The 18,697-nt window shown below is 40.8% G+C and overlaps 2 pseudogenes; one reads left to right on the top strand and one right to left on the bottom strand.

Annotated features, from left to right (window-relative positions):
* Positions 1-9,210: 9,210 nt before the first annotated feature.
* On the top strand, positions 9,211-9,894 carry LOC147419974 (uncharacterized; annotated as a pseudogene).
* A 14-nt stretch (positions 9,895-9,908) lies between these two features.
* Positions 9,909-10,578, bottom strand: LOC147419973 (uncharacterized; annotated as a pseudogene).
* Positions 10,579-18,697: the final 8,119 nt, after the last annotated feature.

The following is an 18,697-nucleotide window of genomic DNA, read 5'->3' as shown; positions in this document are numbered from 1 at the left end:
ATATGAGGCAAAGCATGGCATGTAGCATGTATATCGCGAAGGCATTGCTGGCTAAGATTTATAGACTCAAGCTCATCATGAACTTAATATATTGTTGTAAAAGGCACCACATTTGGTGATTACATCATCCAAGGCATTGCTAAGCACATCATTCATGTCTTCATTAGCTGGATGAAGCTCGAAAATTCCCAGATGAAGAACTGACCGAAGTGACCAGAGTGGTACAAAACTGGCCCCCGGTGAAACTTAAATTAGCCATATCTTGACAACCAAAACTCCGATTGACGAGTTGGAAAGACCAACATGCTTCTCAAAGTGAGCACTTCAGGGCCATGCAATTATATCAACTTTGACCCTTCATCACCAGCTACCCAATCCCGTACGGATCTGCTACTGCTCAACCCTCAAACCAACATAAATTCCTATCTGTAGGTCCAAATGACGAGCCGTAAAGACAGGCATGTAGAGCACTTCAAGTACTACAATTTTGATTAAGAAAACCCAGCTATGACCACTTCACTATTAGCATTAACAAGACATCTTTTGGCCCTTTAGAGCCGCATCTAGCATACTTTTAGCTTAAAATTAGCTTGTTACCAAGCCCTTATTATTGTTAAATAATCACATAGGATTCAAATAAGCATGATTGGCATCCCTTTGCTTATTTTCTTCTCATGGAAGCGGAGCTGCACGACACCGCACGGCACACTCACAAGTCGTATCAGAGCAAGTGAGAGTGACGCAGTCTCCATCACGAGAGCTTCGCGTCAATAGTAGTGTTTTCTTTGGAGTAGAGCTCGAGCTTGGAGCTCGAAGAGAACTCGTAGAGAAAATTCGGCTCAGCCATGGTAGGAGATTGAGAGTTGAGCAAAGAGGAGTTTATTTTGAGCTCCTTGTATCCACAGATCAGCCCGCACACACCACACAGTAGGCAGTTTTGCAGAAACAAATTTGCGCAGGTGTTTTTTGGGCCCGAGAATTTTTTTTTGGCTATAAATCTCTCATATGAACTCAGATCTGCGCAACCCAGGACTCTTTTCTAGGGTTTTGGCATGTTTCGGAGGCAATGGCAATGTATATTTGACCTATTTCTGATCACAAAATTTTCCGCAACAGCTGTGTATTTTGAGTTTTTCATAGGTACATGTTTCAGAGCTTAAATTAGGGCTTCAGATCAAGGTGATGGAGAGCTTTGGAGAGCTGAATCTTCAACCAATTTAGAGTGGATGTATGCATGTGTGGACAGCCACACATTCTTGGCCATTGAGTGCAAGTTTGATGTACTTTTGGAAGTACGGGAGTTGCTCCAAGTTGGGTGCATACATTTTGGGCTGAAGGTACAATTGCAGCTGATACAGAGCTTCTTGTTTGAGAGTTTATGGTAGATTTAGGCAAAGAATCAAGGAGACGTTTACACCCCATTGAAGTGGTCTCTTGAGAGACACGGTTTTTTGGGAGCAAATAGGTGGAGCTTCTTTCACAAGCTTTCGCTACAGTGTGAGTGGTTGTTCCAACAGCATCACACATTACACCTTCAAGCTTCATATATGCTTGTGATCTTTTTTTGAGAGAACTTTCTCCCCGCATGAAGCTTGTCAGCAGATTGCTTGCATCTCTTGGCGCCTTTTTGTGTGCAGTTTTTGTCGCATCGATAAAGACTGTTCTCGATTCTCATGTACATTGAGTTGCGGACACTGCCTATGTACCTTGTTTGTGGAGCCATATCGTCTTGATTTCCGGCAATTAGTCTTGTTTGGAGTCTGTTGATCGTTTGGAGGGCCCTACGTCAGGTTTTATTGAGCTGAGGTATTCTCGGATGTATGAGATACCTTCGGTAATATAGATAGTTGCAGCACCCCAATTCGTACCCTTGCCAGAGAATATGAATGCAATGGGATATAGGTGCTTTTGACGCCGAGTTGGTTGTCGTTGATACAGTGAATGTCAATTGACGCCATATTTATGTAAATTATTCTCTGAGAGCATTTTTTAATTAATTATGCATTGATTTGCATCGGTTTGGGCTGAGATTTTGTTCCCCATACAGAGGAGACTCTCTCTCTCTCTCTCTCTCTCTCTCTCTCTCTCTCTCTCTCTCAAAGAGAGGTGGGTTGACGTAGTTAGGAAGAACATGAAGAAAGAGGCAAGAGAAGAAGCCCAAAAAGATGAGGTCCTCATCATCCACACAACGATTGAGGAATAGAAGATCCGGCAAGCTCGCCGCCTCAACGTATGGGTGACGAGCATCGAAGAAGAGACAAGATCAACGCCCGACATGATGCAAAAGATTTATGCAAGAAGCTTGGATACAAGCAAGGAGACCTACCCTTCTCCAAAGCATGGTGGGTGGACAAATATCCAAAGTAAAGAGCACTCATCCTTCAATTTTCCATTGAGGAGTTATGCACCTCTTTCATAAAAAAGAGGGTCATTTTGGGAGGATTAGAGGGTCCCCCTATTTATCTTGATGACGACCTCATGAATCTGCAACAAGACCACTGTGGCGCATGCATGCCTAGAGTCCATCAAGATTGCAAGGAGGGAAAGAAAGCAATGTATCGAGATGGTAGGGTCATCATTGATGGCAAGACCATCGCATAGGGACTCGCGGCTTGTGGGACACAAGAGGAGATCCATGTCCCGGTTTGGAATTGCAATGGAGACCTCTGGACCCATCAAGAGAGACTTGAGAAGGTGATGAATGGATGGGACATGACAAAGACACATGAGAGTCCATAGCAAAGTCTATTGGGATCCACGGCTTTCATTGGGAGTCGTCACACCGAGGAAGAATTGGTCAGCATACCACACGAGGATCAAGAGTGGTGGCTATACTTTTCAAATAAGGACTCCAGAGGAGGATACAGATTCTCACGTGACCCACAAGCCCACTACATTTGGATTTGTTTTGAGCTATCAGGGGATAAGATGGTCTATATTATCATCTGCTACTTTGCTCCCTCAAGCTCTAGATTTGCCACTACAGAGACACAGAGGGATGAGGATGAGAGACCATCACCATATACATGCTTTTCAGAGGATATTATTTAGTACTCTACACTAGGAGAAGTCTTCCTCATGGGAGACTTCATTGCTAGGACATGCAGTGACCAGTGTGGGATTTATGACATAGAGGACCTAGGCCATCCTCAAGGAGGTCACCACCAGAGGCTCAACCGACACAACTTGCATCACAGATTATGGTCATCATTGGCTCAGATTAGGCTCTCAGCACCGACTCATTATTTACAACAGGATGGCATAGTGGCCCACCTCGAGGGGACTAACATGCATACCACATGGAGTTGCAGATGGGGGAGGGAGCACTGTGGACTACATCATGGAATTCAGAGAGGCCACCCACCTACTTAGCTCCTTCACCATCCCGCCCATACCTATTGGAGCTAACCACACATATCTCGCACTCTCCTTCACTGGAGACACCACATCCTCTATACCCACCACATGCACCCCTATACTCGACAGACGTCGAGAAGGGACTCCTTTTGGTCCACCACTCCACACCACTACCCATACTCACCGCCAAGATCACATCAGTTCTTCAGACATCAACGATTAGCTCTTTCCCACACACCACTCACACTGGATACACCCCACCCCAGGGACCCGACCACAAAATCGTTGGTATGATGATGAGTGCAGAAATCTCTGTTGTAGATTGCGAGCACATCGGGCCCTTGAAAAGATTACTGAGTGTGAGGCCACGCATCAGATGAAGACACTTACACACCCAGTGCGACAAGCTTTCAAGGAGGCATATGAGCTAGATCTATACCGCCTCTTCATGAGCATGGACGATGCCACACATGGTGCAGCTATGAGAGCCATGATCGACCACCCCCATAGAGAAGTGCCCACCCTTGAAAGATTACTGAGCGTGAGTCTAGGCATCAGATGAAGACACACACACCCAAAGCGACGCGCTTTCGAGGAGGCATAGGAGCCAGAGCTATTCCGCCTCTTCATGAGCATGGACGGTGCCACACATGGCGCAACTAGAAGAGCCACGATCGACCACCCCCCATAGAGAAGTGCCATTCACAAATCTGGAGACACCCTGGATGCACGGAACTACAGGACTAACAAAATTCATCATACAATAGCCAAACTATATGGATTAGTACTTGAGGCTAAGCTCAATTCTTATGCAGAGATTGAGGGGCTTCAAGCTCCCAGCCAGGTAGGATTCAAACGAACCTTCTCTACTATCGACCATATCTCTGTATTGTGTTGCCTCATTAATGGTGCAAAGGGATGGAAGAAGAATCTATATTGTTGCTATGTGGATTTCTACAAGGTCTTTGATACAATTCCACAGAAGAGGCTCTTCCAGCAACTTCAGAGAGAAGAGACAGAGCGTGTCACTGAGTCAGAGGTTTTTTTAAAAACAATACTTCCATGCATTTATGAGAGCACTAACAATAGCGCTAGAACTCTCATGCATACATGGGAGATTTTTTAAATACAAATTTGCCAATCTTTCTAAAGGAATATCTCCCATACATCCATGATCGCTCTAGCTAGTGCTCCGACCTTTGACACAGTTCCACAGAAGAGGCCCTTCTAGCGACTTCAGAGAGTGCGTGGCTGAGTGAGGCTTTTTTAAAAATAATACTTCCATGCATTTATGAGAGAATTAACGATAGCGCTAGTACTTTCATGCATACATGGGAGATTTTATAAAAACAAATTTGTCAATTTTTCTATAGAAATATCTCCCATACATCCATGATCGCTCTAGCTAGTGCTCTCATGCATGCGTGGGAGCACTTTTGATCACACTCTCTCTCTCTACCAACTCACCTCAAGTTCATCTCTCACGCACTGAGAGAAACATGGTGCTTAGACACGACCTCTGGAAGCTATATATCAAACAGACATGGTTCGCATCTCCCCTTCAACAGAAGATGTCACACTATAGAGATCATTTTCTTACCATACTGGAGGATGGATTCATACAATGAACGAGCTACATGGACATCTACATGCCAAATAGTTCACAAGTGCCGATTGGCCAACTCAGAGTGGCATCACACATACTAGAGATCGAGATGGAACGAGCTGGGGAGAGATATCCTTCAGAGGAAGATGTCACACTATAGAGATCATTTTCTTACCATACTGGAAAACGGGTTCACACAACGACCACACTACATGGACATCTACATGCCAAGTGGCAGCACACAGACCAGAGATAGAGATGGGACAACTACGGAGATACCTACTAGAGATATAGACACACACAGACTTTTGCAGCCACCAGCAAACACACAGATGGGGGGAGAAGTGACATCTTACAGATTTTTTCTAAAGGGCAACACCTCTCCCACTCCCAGATCCTTGGAAGGGAGTGACTCTTCAACACGCTGAGGCAAGCCGAGGTAAACAACACCTGATACTGAATGCCAACCCCCGCAGACAGATGAGGAGATCCAGACCCGAGAGCGCATAGCTACTGAGGAGAGACTCGCTCAGATGAGAGCAAGGTTTCATACGAGCAACCCTGGCAACAGATCGTTCCTTGACGCAAAAGAACATGCATACCTTTCCGCCCATGTACCATATCGTGCTCCCCCTCGTACCACACACAATCTCTCTCTCTCCCGCTCGTCATGATATTCAGTTTCTCAGAGTTTTAATCGTGAAGTGCTCCCCCGTTTGTGAAACCTTGAGCCTTATGTTTACTTACCCTAAATTTCAATGAGCAACAATTCCATTGCACCGTAGGCCAGAAGCAGCAGGTGTTGGCAGTAGGAAATTCTACATAATTTTCTGGCAAGCCTCACGACTCACTTACAAGCCTTACAACTCCCGGCTCATAGATAGACAATGCTATAGCTCCATCTGGATATTTACTGCCTAATTGACTACACGGCAAGAAAGCTTCACCCCCAATGTCACTTTCGGTATGTCTACATAACAAAACTCAACAAGCAAGCAAGCAAGCACCAACTCAAATATACTCGTAGTGTTAAGAAACCAGATGAGAGCCAAAAAGGTATCACTACTAGCTCGCATCTACAACTCCAGATACATTACTCGTAAAGAGCTTACAATTGGAATCTATAGGACAGAAATAGATTTAGAATTTCAAACCTCTCCAACTCGTGAACATATCCTAACTACACATATGCATACCACATGCAGTCTACATTATCTTGAAGCAAAGAAAAAACAGCAACAATCCAAGAGTTAAAGCCAAACCTCTAGATCAAAGAAAATTTAATACAATCAATGTTACAATCATTACCCATGATGAACAAGTCATTGAAAAAGAAGCCTAGTGGAGGTTGTACTTCGTAGAGATTCAATCACCTCCAAATTTGCAACAAAGAAATCCATCAATCCATCAATTTTACCTACTTCGACCATGAAGAGCCTTCTTTAAGCAATAAACGTGGCATTACTGACAAGTGCAAAACTCCCAAGATAGAAAACATGGTTGAGAGAGGCATTAAGCTACCGATGCTAGAATAATTCGAATTGATCAGACATGCAAGATATGGGTCCGACAGTCAAACCATAATTAAACCTCCTCGATAAGCAAGGGCTTGGCCAAAAACCTAGCCTCGTATCCTTTCAAATAACAATCATTTTAATCTTGGTCTTAGAGACCCACTTCACACAAATCCTGTTCCACATTCTGGACGCTAGACAAGCTCCCACATGATTGTGCTCAATAGCACCAATCTTGAAGTAATTGCCTTCTTACAGGGACATGAAAGCACATTTTTAATTGATACTAATTCTAGGACCGTAGCTTAGATCAATAGATAGACTGCAACCTCTTCCCATTTAGGAGGGAACTCTGTCAAAGCAAAACTGCACATATTGACAGCGCAAGAAATAGTGATCCAAATGCTCTTTACAAGATGATCTTCGCATGCGCACTTGCGAACTCATTGTGTAGAGGCTCATCAAGGACAATATTACACCCTTTCTTCCTCATGAACTAGTAATTCGGAGTTGCTTGACAAGGACAATGAGCAACGGTTACTCAAGAAAAAAAACAAGATCCACGGATAGACATTTCACAGGTATATCATCAAAACAAACGTCATCTTGATGAATGAAGGACCCCTCGTTGGATAAATCGGATCTCCCTTCAATACATGAGACTCGTTAAATAAACGACTTTCCAGCTTCATGATTAACACACAAAAAATGTTAAAAATAAGAAAAATCAAATCAAAATCAACTTTCACGACTTTGGTTACTACGCTCATAAGAAACAAGTGGTGCAAGAAAATGCAAAGGGGTGTGATCACATATTGACGAGCATGGAGGTATATGTAGGCACGGGAGTAAATGTTACTACCAACAAGTCAATCTCCCAACATAAATGAAATAAGTTTATATGAATAAATCTTACACAGATCAAAGGATGCTAAAAAATGCTCTGGAAAAAATACATTAAAGGTAAACTTGAAATACAATTAACTGCTGAAAAGAATTAGATACTCAGAATTTTGCTCAATGTCATAAAATGATGTCAACTTGTGAAGCAGAGGCTAGTTAACTGAACAATCATTCTAAAAGAATGCACCAAAACAAAGCAGTGCTCATAAAGGGTCTCTGCTGAGAAAGAACATATCAATACCTAGTTGTAAATGCCTTTGAGAAGGTCGATGTTGTCAGCACCTGAAACTTGTGGAATCTGTTTCAATAGAACCTCTCATCAGGTATTTCCAACTGTATCAAGCTCAAAATCTCCGTTATTAGCTTCACCAACCAGTTGTATAGATAAGTTACTATTGGCCTATGCTGGCTAGGCTCCATTGTTATACCCTTAATTCGCTGCTTGTTAGGTGTGCCTCTCTCCTGCTCATGGGCCTCTCAAGGATGTGAGACTGAATTTGAATTGGTAGCATGTTTGCCTTGATGTCAGCTTATGTCCCATAGAATGCGGTGACAGGTGATTGGAAACAAGACGTAACAATAAACCTGTAGATTCAATCTAGGTTTTTACATCAAAAATAAAACCAAGGAAAATTCATTTCTCATCACTCTTAGATGATGTATCACCTCTCACAAATCCCCCTTAACCCATGCACTTTCCTCTACACCTCTACCAACCAATTAACTTATTGAAACTCACTTCTGCTATGATGATACATTGTCATTGAAAAGTTCCATATGATACAGAGGCCTGTTCTGAACTGGTTGCCTTGTGCATCACCACAGGTTGCTGGCAAAAAGTAGCATACGGAGATATGTACCTTCTGAATGTCCCACACTGCTTAGCAGTCAAGACTTGTCCGGGTAACACAATGCAGCAGACTGGTTGATGTATTGCTGCGAATGGATGATAGAATAGTCCTGGGGAAGATATGATTTGCTTGGCCCCAAGGGCATAGCTACCGTTTCTGTAGATACTGTGTGCTGATGGCTAGTAAACGCAGAGATGCCTTTGTCTGCAGACATCATTTGATATTGGCTTCCAAATGGATGAAGCCATGAATTTCTGACATGTACACGTAGAGATATCTCTGTTCGCAGGCATCATTTGATGTTGGATTGCAAAAAGGTGCAAATGCACACAAGAAGATGCCTCCATATCTTCTTGGGTAGTATTGAAGTAGCGGAGATTTCAAAACAATTCGTGAGAAAGGCGATTCTAGAGATGATGTGCAGGCAGGTTGCGTGGGGCCTCCTCCTACTACGTAGTAGGTCCTTCCAATTTTTGACGCTAAGTATGTTGTGCTCACTCACCAAGACCTACGTGCGAAAGAAAAGACAGTTTCTTTCCTTCTCTTGAAGGGCATGGAGAGAAAAACCTAGGATGCATGTGGTCTTACCAAAACAGACGATGCATCAACTTAGGTTGAGGACGTGGCCAGGTTTTTGTGTATTTTTCCAGTCCTGCCTAGAGTGTGGGAAATGTGGGATCTTGCTAGATTCCATCTATTGAAATACTACAACTAATCTAAATCGAATTATAATTGTAGATTAACCTTCTATTCTCCATGTAAAAGGTTTCTACGATTATTTAAGGATATAAATTACACAATAATTTTGCATATTTCTTTCAAGTTTAAGGAGATATTTGATTTTGAAGTATTAGCTAACCTCTTGCCTTTAGCTCTTTATATACTTAGAACACTTGGCCTTTTGCTTTCTTCATACACACGGTTATTTCCCGCTGAGCTTTTACTCCTATCTATCTGTCTGTCTCCTACTCGTCTAACTATGGCTCTCGACCATGTTGACATCCTTTTAGGAGAAATCACTACGATTGTTGATGCCATCTTTGGAAGTGTGTCTATGACTTCAAAATAAGTCCTACGCGCTGCAGTCCTTGGCGGTTTCAAAGGACGTGTACATGAGGTTGGAAGACTGCCTGTTGAGAATATTATGGTATCCCCTTCACCTTCCAAAACCTTTGGCTTCTTTTGGGATGATAGTGTCAATCTGCCTAAGGCCTTTCTTAAAAATTGCGAAGCTACAAAAGGAACTATCTCACATGAGATTTTCAAGTTTAAAGAATCCTTAGAACAACAATTTCTTGTCCACAAACTTGTTGTTGACCATGAACTTGCTGTTGCAAAAACAAATGAGCAACGCAATATTGTTCTTGTGAACCAGTTAGAACATGATATAAATCACTTTAGAGAAGAACATTCATCTCTGAAAGAGAATCTTGAGTTGGCAAAGCAACACATAGAGTTATAGAACTCCATTTTGACCAACCAAGCTCGGGAAGTTTCATCCTTGAAAGATTTGCTTAATCAGTCTCAAGCACAAATTGCTGCTCTGAATTCCATAGTGACCAACCAGGATCGGGAAGTGTCTTCCTTGAAATACTTGCTTAATCAGTCTCAAGCACAGATTGCTGATCATAACTCTTGTAGGGCAGTTGAAGGGGTATTCTGAGCAGCAATCTGTGCTTAAGAAAAGTCTTTCAAGGAAGACACTTCCCGAGCCTGGTTGGTCACCATGGAGTTCAGAGCAGCAATCTGTGCTTGAGACTGATTAAGCAAGTCTTTCAAGGATGAAACTTCCTGAGCCTGGTTGGTCACAATGGAGTTCTGTAACTCCATGTGTTGCTTTGCCAACTCAAGATGCTCCTTCAGAGATAAATGTTTTTCTCTAAATAGAGTTATATCATGTTCTAACTGGTTCTGTAACTCCATGTGTGGCTTTGCCAACTCAAGATGCTCTTTCAGAGATGAATGTTCTTCTCTAAATTGAGTTATATCATGTTCTAACTAGTTCACAAGAACAATATTGCGTTGCTCATTTACTTTTGCAACAACAAGTTCATGGTCAACAGCAAGTTTTTGGACAAGAAATTGTTGTTCTAAGGACTCTTTAAACTTGAACATCTCCCGTGAGATAGTTCCTTTTATAGCTTCACAATTTTTAAGAAAGGTCTCAGGCAGATTGACACTATCATCCCAAAAGAAGCCAAAAGTTTTGGAAGGTGAAGGGGATACCATAATATTCTCAACAGACAGTCTTCCAATCTCATGTACACGTCATGGACACAGTTCCGGAGATGGCATCAACAATCATAGAGATTTCTCCTAAAAGGCTGTCAACATGGTCGAGAGCCATAGTTAGACGAGCAGGAGACAAACAGATAGATAGGAGTAAAAGCTCAGCGAGAAATAATGGTGGGTATGAAGAAAGCAAAAGGCCAAGTGTTCTAAGTATATAAAGAGCTAAATGCAAGAGGTTAGCTAATACTTAAAAATCAAATATCTCCTCAAACTTGAAAAAAATATGCAAAATTATTGTGTAATTTATATCCTTAAATACTCGTAGTGAGGCGGTCCGGGGCGGGCAACAAGAAGAGCAACCTCTAGACACCCTTCAAGGCTCCCGTGCTGCTCAATGGGGCTGGGGCACAACACAACACAAACCAAAACAACAAACCCACAGCCAAATCCCAACTACACAAGGGGCACCACCTAGTTTAAGAGCGAACTAGGACGCAAAAGAGGAGAATCGTTAGAGCAACCCACAAACAAGCAAGGAATTTACACTAACCCTAACACCAATGGAACATTCTCACACACTAAAAAAGAGAGAGAGAGAGAGAGAGAGAGAGAGAGAGAGAGAGAGAGAGAGAGAGAGAGATGGTGTACAACTTAGCTTCTACTTTATATTTTGCACAAAAAGGAACTTAGAGCTTGCGGAATCAAGTGACAAGATTTGGTTATAGCATCACTAGCACATTGTCTTAGGGTTATGGGAGCCCTCTCACCATCCACCCTCTTACAATGGTAGCCAAACAATAGCCAATGAATCACAAGCAACAAAACAACAACCTTCAATGAAACAAGTCACCTTATGAAGCTGAATGAGTTTGCCAAGCCAAATTGGAGGAGAAGCGTGCGCCTTTGGACATGAATTGCACCCAAAACTACCAATTCATTGATGTTGGGGTAGATACAACAATGGTAGGAAGAATATCTTCTACTCGCACTCACTCAAACTAGCTCAAGCTTTTCTATGCACCAAGGTGATGGTGTATAGAAAGCTTACTCTCTCTTTACAACCAAGATAGAACTGGCGTGTGGTACGCTCAATCTAGTGTGCAATGGTATAGTGATGTCTTTTACAAGGAGGAATGGGTTCTATTTATAGGTTTTAGAAGCCTTGATTAGGATTAAGCCTAATCAATTTTATTAGGAAAGATCAAGGATTATGAATTTTTAAGAATTTCAAATGAGAATGGGGTCTCTCTTTTCTCTTGAGTCACATGGATGTGGGCTCAAGTAAGAGAATTATTGATGTGGTGAAAGGAGAGAAACTTCCATGGGAGTGAGTGAATTTGGTTTACTTGTGCGGTTGCCTACTCCATATGTTGATAGTGTGGGTGCATTTTTACAAGAGAAGTTAGTTGTTAGTGGTAATAATCACTAGAATTGTTAGTGATACATTTACAATGGGTAGGATGAGTTGATTTAATGAAAGAAGAGGGGTGAATTTAAAGAGAATCATTGAGATGGTGAAGCTTTGAAGAAGCTTGAACTCACCCTTGTGTAGATTGTGGAAAAAATGACCGCTGGTCTTCTTCTTCTTCTTCGCTTCTTTACGCCGCCGCCACGGTTGACCACCACGTTGAAAAGAGGATTTGTTGATGAAAAATCCTCAATTTGCAGAAGTTATCATGGTTAAGATGCTGAATTTTAGATATTTTTAGGAGAGGTAAATGAAATTGTAGCATAGAAGCAATAGAGAGAGACATGGAGAGGGTGTATGTATGTAGAGGTTCATAAAAGAACTATAGGGATGAGAGAGAAGGGTAATAGTGAAGAGGGTGGGAGAAGCCATGGAAATTTCAGGTCTGAGTGAGGGAAGGAGAGGGAGGGATGTGTAAGAGTGAGTAGGTGTGTGGAAGGGTGAGAGAAGACTAAGGGCTACTTGTGAGAAAAGTGGGCAGACTGGGGTCCACTCAAAAAATCATAGCTCACCTCTGGTAGCTCCAAAAATCATGAAAACATTTGAGGTGATTATTCAGAGCGTGGGCTACATTTTCTCTTTTGACTACCGCTCCAAATTCGGAGTGGAGATAGGTGCCAAAATTTTCACCAAAAAGCTTGTTTTTATGCCTGCAAAAGTCTTTTAGTGGCCCCCTCCTTTGTTAAATTTATACAATGCATCCAAGAGTGAGACCCTCCTTTGTCATATTATAATACAAAGCATCCAAGTTGCCCTTGACCATGCATGGAGGAGGATTATTAATGAATAAAGAAATATATACATGGTGGGACTAGTGTATGGACTATTCATGGACTTTAGCTTAATGAGCACATGGTGTTAGAATAATGAGTAAAAATAATAATAAAAATATGGAGGAGTTATGGATATGGAAAGATATTGGAATCATATGATATGGTCCCTCCTTGAATTATTTTGGGTGAAAGAGGAAAAGGTATGCAAGTAAATAATATAATAAACGTAACCAATGAGTAGAAATCAATTTTTTGTTTTCACGAGGGTGAGGGTGAAAATGTGGGAGTGATTTGTATAAAGGAAAAATATGAGGTTAGAGTATGTACATATTGGCAAAAAATATAATTATGGTGTAAGAGGATGAAAGAAGGTGTACATAGGTTTAATAAAACACACACCTAAGTAGAAATATTTGAATAAAATACAAAAATAATTATAAAAAATCCCTATATCTAGGCCATATATACAATGAAATATTTACACACAAACAGGCCATAATATACTTTTATTTTTTTATTTTTTTATTTTTTTGGCTCAACTACCCCAGTGATTAGCTAGTTGAGGGTTTTTAAGAAGATATGGGAAAAGCCCCCTAACTCACACACGACTATGTACAGTGAAATGGTAGGGATAGCCATAGCGTTTGGGTGAATTTGGTAGGGTGGAGTAACTTACTATGGCAATTATGGAGAGCCGAAAAACGGCTATCAGTAGCCCCCCCCCCCTAGATAATGGTACATTCATGTACCATTTATCCGATCATACAACATGTATATTATGTAACGTCTGTCTTTGTCTGCTCTTATCTTTGAAGAACCTTTGTTGTATGATTAAAAAACCTTGTGTGATATGGAAGGTTCTCCGAGCCAATAGCAAGATGAAATGAAGTGACGGAGTAAACCTCCTCCATTGAGAAAGTTTCCATAAGCACCCCCCAGGATCAAAGATCTTGAAATATCTTTCCCAAAGCGAGATGTATGGTATGGAATCACTTACTGATTTCGGTTGAAGAAACTTGTAGATTTTACTGTTGTCCATCATTGCATCTATCACTATGAATGTGATATAAAAGATTGGTTGCTCTTCCTCCTGTGTAAAGTTGATGTATCTGCTACGATCTTCAAGAGCTTGTATGAGAAAATTGTTGAACTGTAGCTCATAAAATTCATTCAACCTGGGTAGGCTCATTAACAAGTAAAAAATTATATGACCTTCATGATTTAGGAAAGCTTGATCCACGCTTCCAGCTGCTATTGGAAGATATTGCAAATAGTTTACCACATAAGTAGATAATATACAAAGGTTTCTATTGCTTCCAATACATTGGAAGAGAATAGATTTTGGTACTGATTGATGAAATATCCACATGTAGCAATCAACAAGTTTTTCATCTATAATGAAGACCAGAAGCATCACAATGTGCGACCTCCATACACCAAAGAACCAAATGAAGAAGATTTGGAAACATCCGTTTATCACCAAGTATTCATGTCCTCTTCCGCTTAAGAAGGTATGGTGTCCCCGATGAAAGGTATATGTGAAGAGAGAAGAAGTTGACCTTGAAGAGGTGAAACCCAATATGAAGATGATTGGGGCTTCAAAAGCTTGGATTTCCTTGCTAAGAGATTGTCCCATGAATAAAGAGCCACCCACTACAACACCATTGGAGAGAATGATACCCTTCTGATAGTTTCCTTTTATGATTTTATCTTTTACTACTCTCTCATGTTCTTCATCCCCTTCTAAGCCCCCCCTTTGGCAAGGTTGTAACTCCTCACATCGTACCACTTCAAAGGTTGATGGATTACTGTTTGATTTTGTGAAACATTTGGCTTCTTGCATGATAGGTTCCTCCATGCTTAACATACATGGGTCATACCAATGCTTTTCAACATCCTCAAACACTTCTTCAAGATTATCCTCACATGGATTCAACTCACACTCTTCTACTTTGTTTTGGAGTTGGCATTCCATGTACACAATCATCTCTTTATGATCAATGTGGTCTATGATCTCTCCACCTATGATTTCATCTTCTTCTTCACTCTCTTCTTTTAGACAAGATACACTCTTAGAACATTCCATAACATCAAGGTTACCTTCAAGGTCTTCATTCTCCATAGAGTCATGTTGCACAAAAGCTTCGTCTGCTCGGACTAGAAATTGATCCTCCGCCAAAAGGTTGGATGTATCCATTATTGAAACATCAATGCCATTTGAGATATCTTGTGTCGATTTTTGCATGCTTGTGATAAAGGTAGAAGAAAGAGATTCCACATTTGAATCTTGGCCACACACTTTAGCACTTGAATAATCAGTTGGCATGTAAGTAACTTCTTCAACATTTGTCGGAGTAGAAGGAGACAAGTATGGCAAAGGAGATGACTCCTTGATAGAAACACTTTCATGATGATTGGTTCTTCCAGCATGATGGAAACCATTTTTGATGTAGAAGTACTTGTGAAACTTCCTTCGGGCAATAGTGACCGCTTCTTCAAAGGTAGAGGGTCCACTACAAGTAACCTTAGTCTTTAGGAAAGGAGACAAACCCGAAATAAATTGATCCATTTTTACATAATCTGGAAATGTAGAACTAAATCCACATCCTTCCCATTGACGAGAAAAAATATCCTCATAAGCATAGTAGTCTTCACCATGTTGTTGAAGTCTCCGTAGTGAAGCCCATGCTTTCTCCGTTGTTGGAACTTTAGAGAATCTGGCCTTCAAAGCTTTGGAAATTTGGGTATATCCATCTTCAATCTGAGAAGACATACTCCAAAACCATTTCTCAGCGTTGCTTCTAAGGCATAGCAATAGAAAATCCCCTTTTTCAATGTCATCCCTTTTATCAAGGATATGACAAACCATTCTAAAATCAGCAAGAAAATCATCAACATCTTCTTCTGGATTTCCGAAGAAGATTGGGATATCATCAAAGGTATAGCGTGTCATAGTCTCTCAAGCTAGAACCACACAAAGATTAGTTCCAAACAATCATCAACTAACTACACAAAGTTTTGAAAGGTCTTTCAACATGAATTCTAGACTTTTATGTGAAAATGTTTTTTTCCTTTCTTAAGTTATACATAATCCGAACCATATTCTAGATCAATTTTTGTTTCCTTGAAATTAAACTCGGTCATACATGTTTTCATGATTCATAAAATCTACTTGATTATGCTGAAATTCAAGCATTCATGCAATACAACAACACTAAGCCACAATCGCTCCTCTGTGGGGGCACCAAAATTGAGGCGGTCCGGGGCGGGCAACAAGAAGAGCAACCTCTATACACCCTTCAAGGCTCCCGTGCTGCTCAATGGGGCTGGGGCACAACACAACACAAACCAAAACAACAACACCCAAAACTACCAATTCATTAATGTTGGGGTAGATACAACAATGGTAGGAAGAATATCTTCTACTCGCACTCACTCAAACTAGCTCAAGCTTTTCTATGCACCAAGGTGATGGTGTATAGAAAGCTTACTCTCTCTTTACAACCAAGATAGAACTGGCGTGTGGTACGCTCAATCTAGTGTGCAATGGTATAGTGATGTCTTTTACAAGGAGGAATGGGTTCTATTTATAGGTTTTAGAAGCCTTGATTAGGATTAAGCCTAATCAATTTTATTAGGAAAGATCAAGGATTATGAATTTTTAAGAATTTCAAATGAGAATGGGGTCTCTCTTTTCTCTTGAGTCACATGGATGTGGGCTCAAGTAAAAGAATTATTGATGTGGTGAAAGGAGAGAAACTTCCATGGGAGTGAGTGAATTTGGTTTACTTGTGCGGTTGCCTACTCCATATGTTGATAGTGTGGGTGTATTTTTACAAGAGAAGTTAGTTGTTAGTGGTAATAATCACTAGAATTGTTAGCGATACATTTACAATGGGTAGGATGAGTTGATTTAATGAAAGAAGAGGGGTGAATTTAAAGAGAATCATTGAGATGGTGAAGCTTTGAAGAAGCTTGAACTCACCCTTGTGTAGATTGTGGAAAAAATGACCGCTGGTCTTCTTCTTCTTCTTCGCTTCTTTACGCCGCCGCCACGGTTGACCACCATGTTGCAAAGAGGATTTGTTGATGAAAAATCCTCAATTTTCAGAAGTTATCATGGTTAAGATGCTGAATTTTAGATATTTTTAGGAGAGGTAAATGAAATTGTAACATAGAAGCAATAGAGAGAGACATGGAGAGGGTGTATGTATGTAGAGGTTCATAAAAGAACTATAGGGATGAGAGAGAAGGGTAATGGTGAAGAGGGTGGGAGAAGCCATGGAAATTTCAGGTTTGAGTGAGGGAAGGAGAGGGAGGGATGTGTAAGAGTGAGTAGGTGTGTGGAAGGGTGAGAGAAGACTAAGGGCTACTTGTGAGAAAAGTGGGCAGACTGGGGTCCACCCAAAAAATCATAGCTCACCTCTGGTAGCTCCAAAAATCATGAAAAAATGTGAGGTGATTATTTAGAGCGTGGGCTACATTTTCTCTTTTGACTACCGCTCCAAATTCGGAGTGGAGATAGGTGCCAAAATTCTCACCAAAAAGCTTGTTTTTATGCCTGTAAAAGTCTTTTAGTGGCCCCCTCCTTTGTTAAATTTGTACAATGCATCCAAGAGTGAGACCCTCCTTTGTCATATTATAATACAAAGCATCCAAGTTGCCCTTGACCATGCATGGAGGAGGATTATTGATGAATAAAGAAATATATACATGGTGGGACTAGTGTATGGACTATTCATGGACTTTAGCTTAATGAGCACATGGTGTTAGAATAATGAGTAAAAATAATAATAAAAATATGGAGGAGTTATGGATATGGAAAGATATTGGAATCATATGATATGGTCCCTCCTTGAATTATTTTGGGTGAAAGAGGAAAAGGTATGCAAGTAAATAATATAATAAACGTAACCAATGAGTAGAAATCAATTTTTTGTTTTCACGAGGGTGAGGGTGAAAATGTGGGAGTGATTTGTATAAAGGAAAAATATGAGGTTAGAGTATGTACATATTGGCAAAAAATATAATTATGGTGTAAGAGGATGAAAGAAGGTGTACATAGGTTTAATAAAACACACACCTAAGTAGAAATATTTGAATAAAATACAAAAATAATTATAAAAAATCCCTATATCTAGGCCATATATACAATGAAATATTTACACACAAAGAGGCCATAATATACTTTTATTTTTTTATTTTTTTATTTTTTTGGCTCAACTAGCCCAGTGACTAGCTAGCTGAGGGTTTTTAAGAAGATATGGGAAAAGCCCCCTAACTCACACACGACTATGTACAGTGAAATGGTAGGGATAGCCATAGCGTTTGGGTGAATTTGGTAGGGTGGAGTAACTTACTATGGCAATTATGGAGAGCCGAAAAACGGCTATCAGTAGCAACCTTTTACATGGAGAATAGAAGGTTAATCTACAATTATAATTCAATTTAGATTAGTTGCAGTATTTCAATAGATGTAATCTAGCAAGATCCCACATTTCCCACAGTCTAGGCAGGACTGGAAAAATACAGAAAAACCTGGCCACGTCCTCAATCTAGGCTGAGGCATCGTCTGTTTTGGTAAGAACACATGTATCCTAGGTTTTTCTCTCCATGCCCTTCAAGAGAAGGAAAGAAACTATCTTTTCTTTCCCACGTAGGTCTTGATGAGCGAGCACAACTGACTTACCGTCAAAAGTTAGAAGGACCTACTACGTAGTAGGAGGAGGCCCCACGCAACCTGCCTGCACATCATCTCTAGAATCGCCTTTCTCACGATTTTTTTTTGAAATCGCGGCTTGTAGATGGCTGAGACAGTCTCACTGGGTGGGAACTGGCTCTTGTGAGACGAACAGTGGATCAGTCAGTAATTATGACGACAGTTACCACAGTAATTTCCAAGACATATAAATAGGACCCATTACATTGTAATCTGGTTGGCATTTGTCGGCTGTACTTCTGCTTAGCTTTTAATTCATAATCCTTAGTCCCGA

This window comes from Adiantum capillus-veneris, chromosome 28 (genome assembly GCF_014529385.1).
Source record: "Adiantum capillus-veneris isolate H3 chromosome 28, ASM1452938v2, whole genome shotgun sequence".
Classification (NCBI taxonomy): domain Eukaryota; kingdom Viridiplantae; phylum Streptophyta; class Polypodiopsida; order Polypodiales; family Pteridaceae; genus Adiantum; species Adiantum capillus-veneris.
This window is presented reverse-complemented; position numbering and strand designations above follow the sequence as displayed.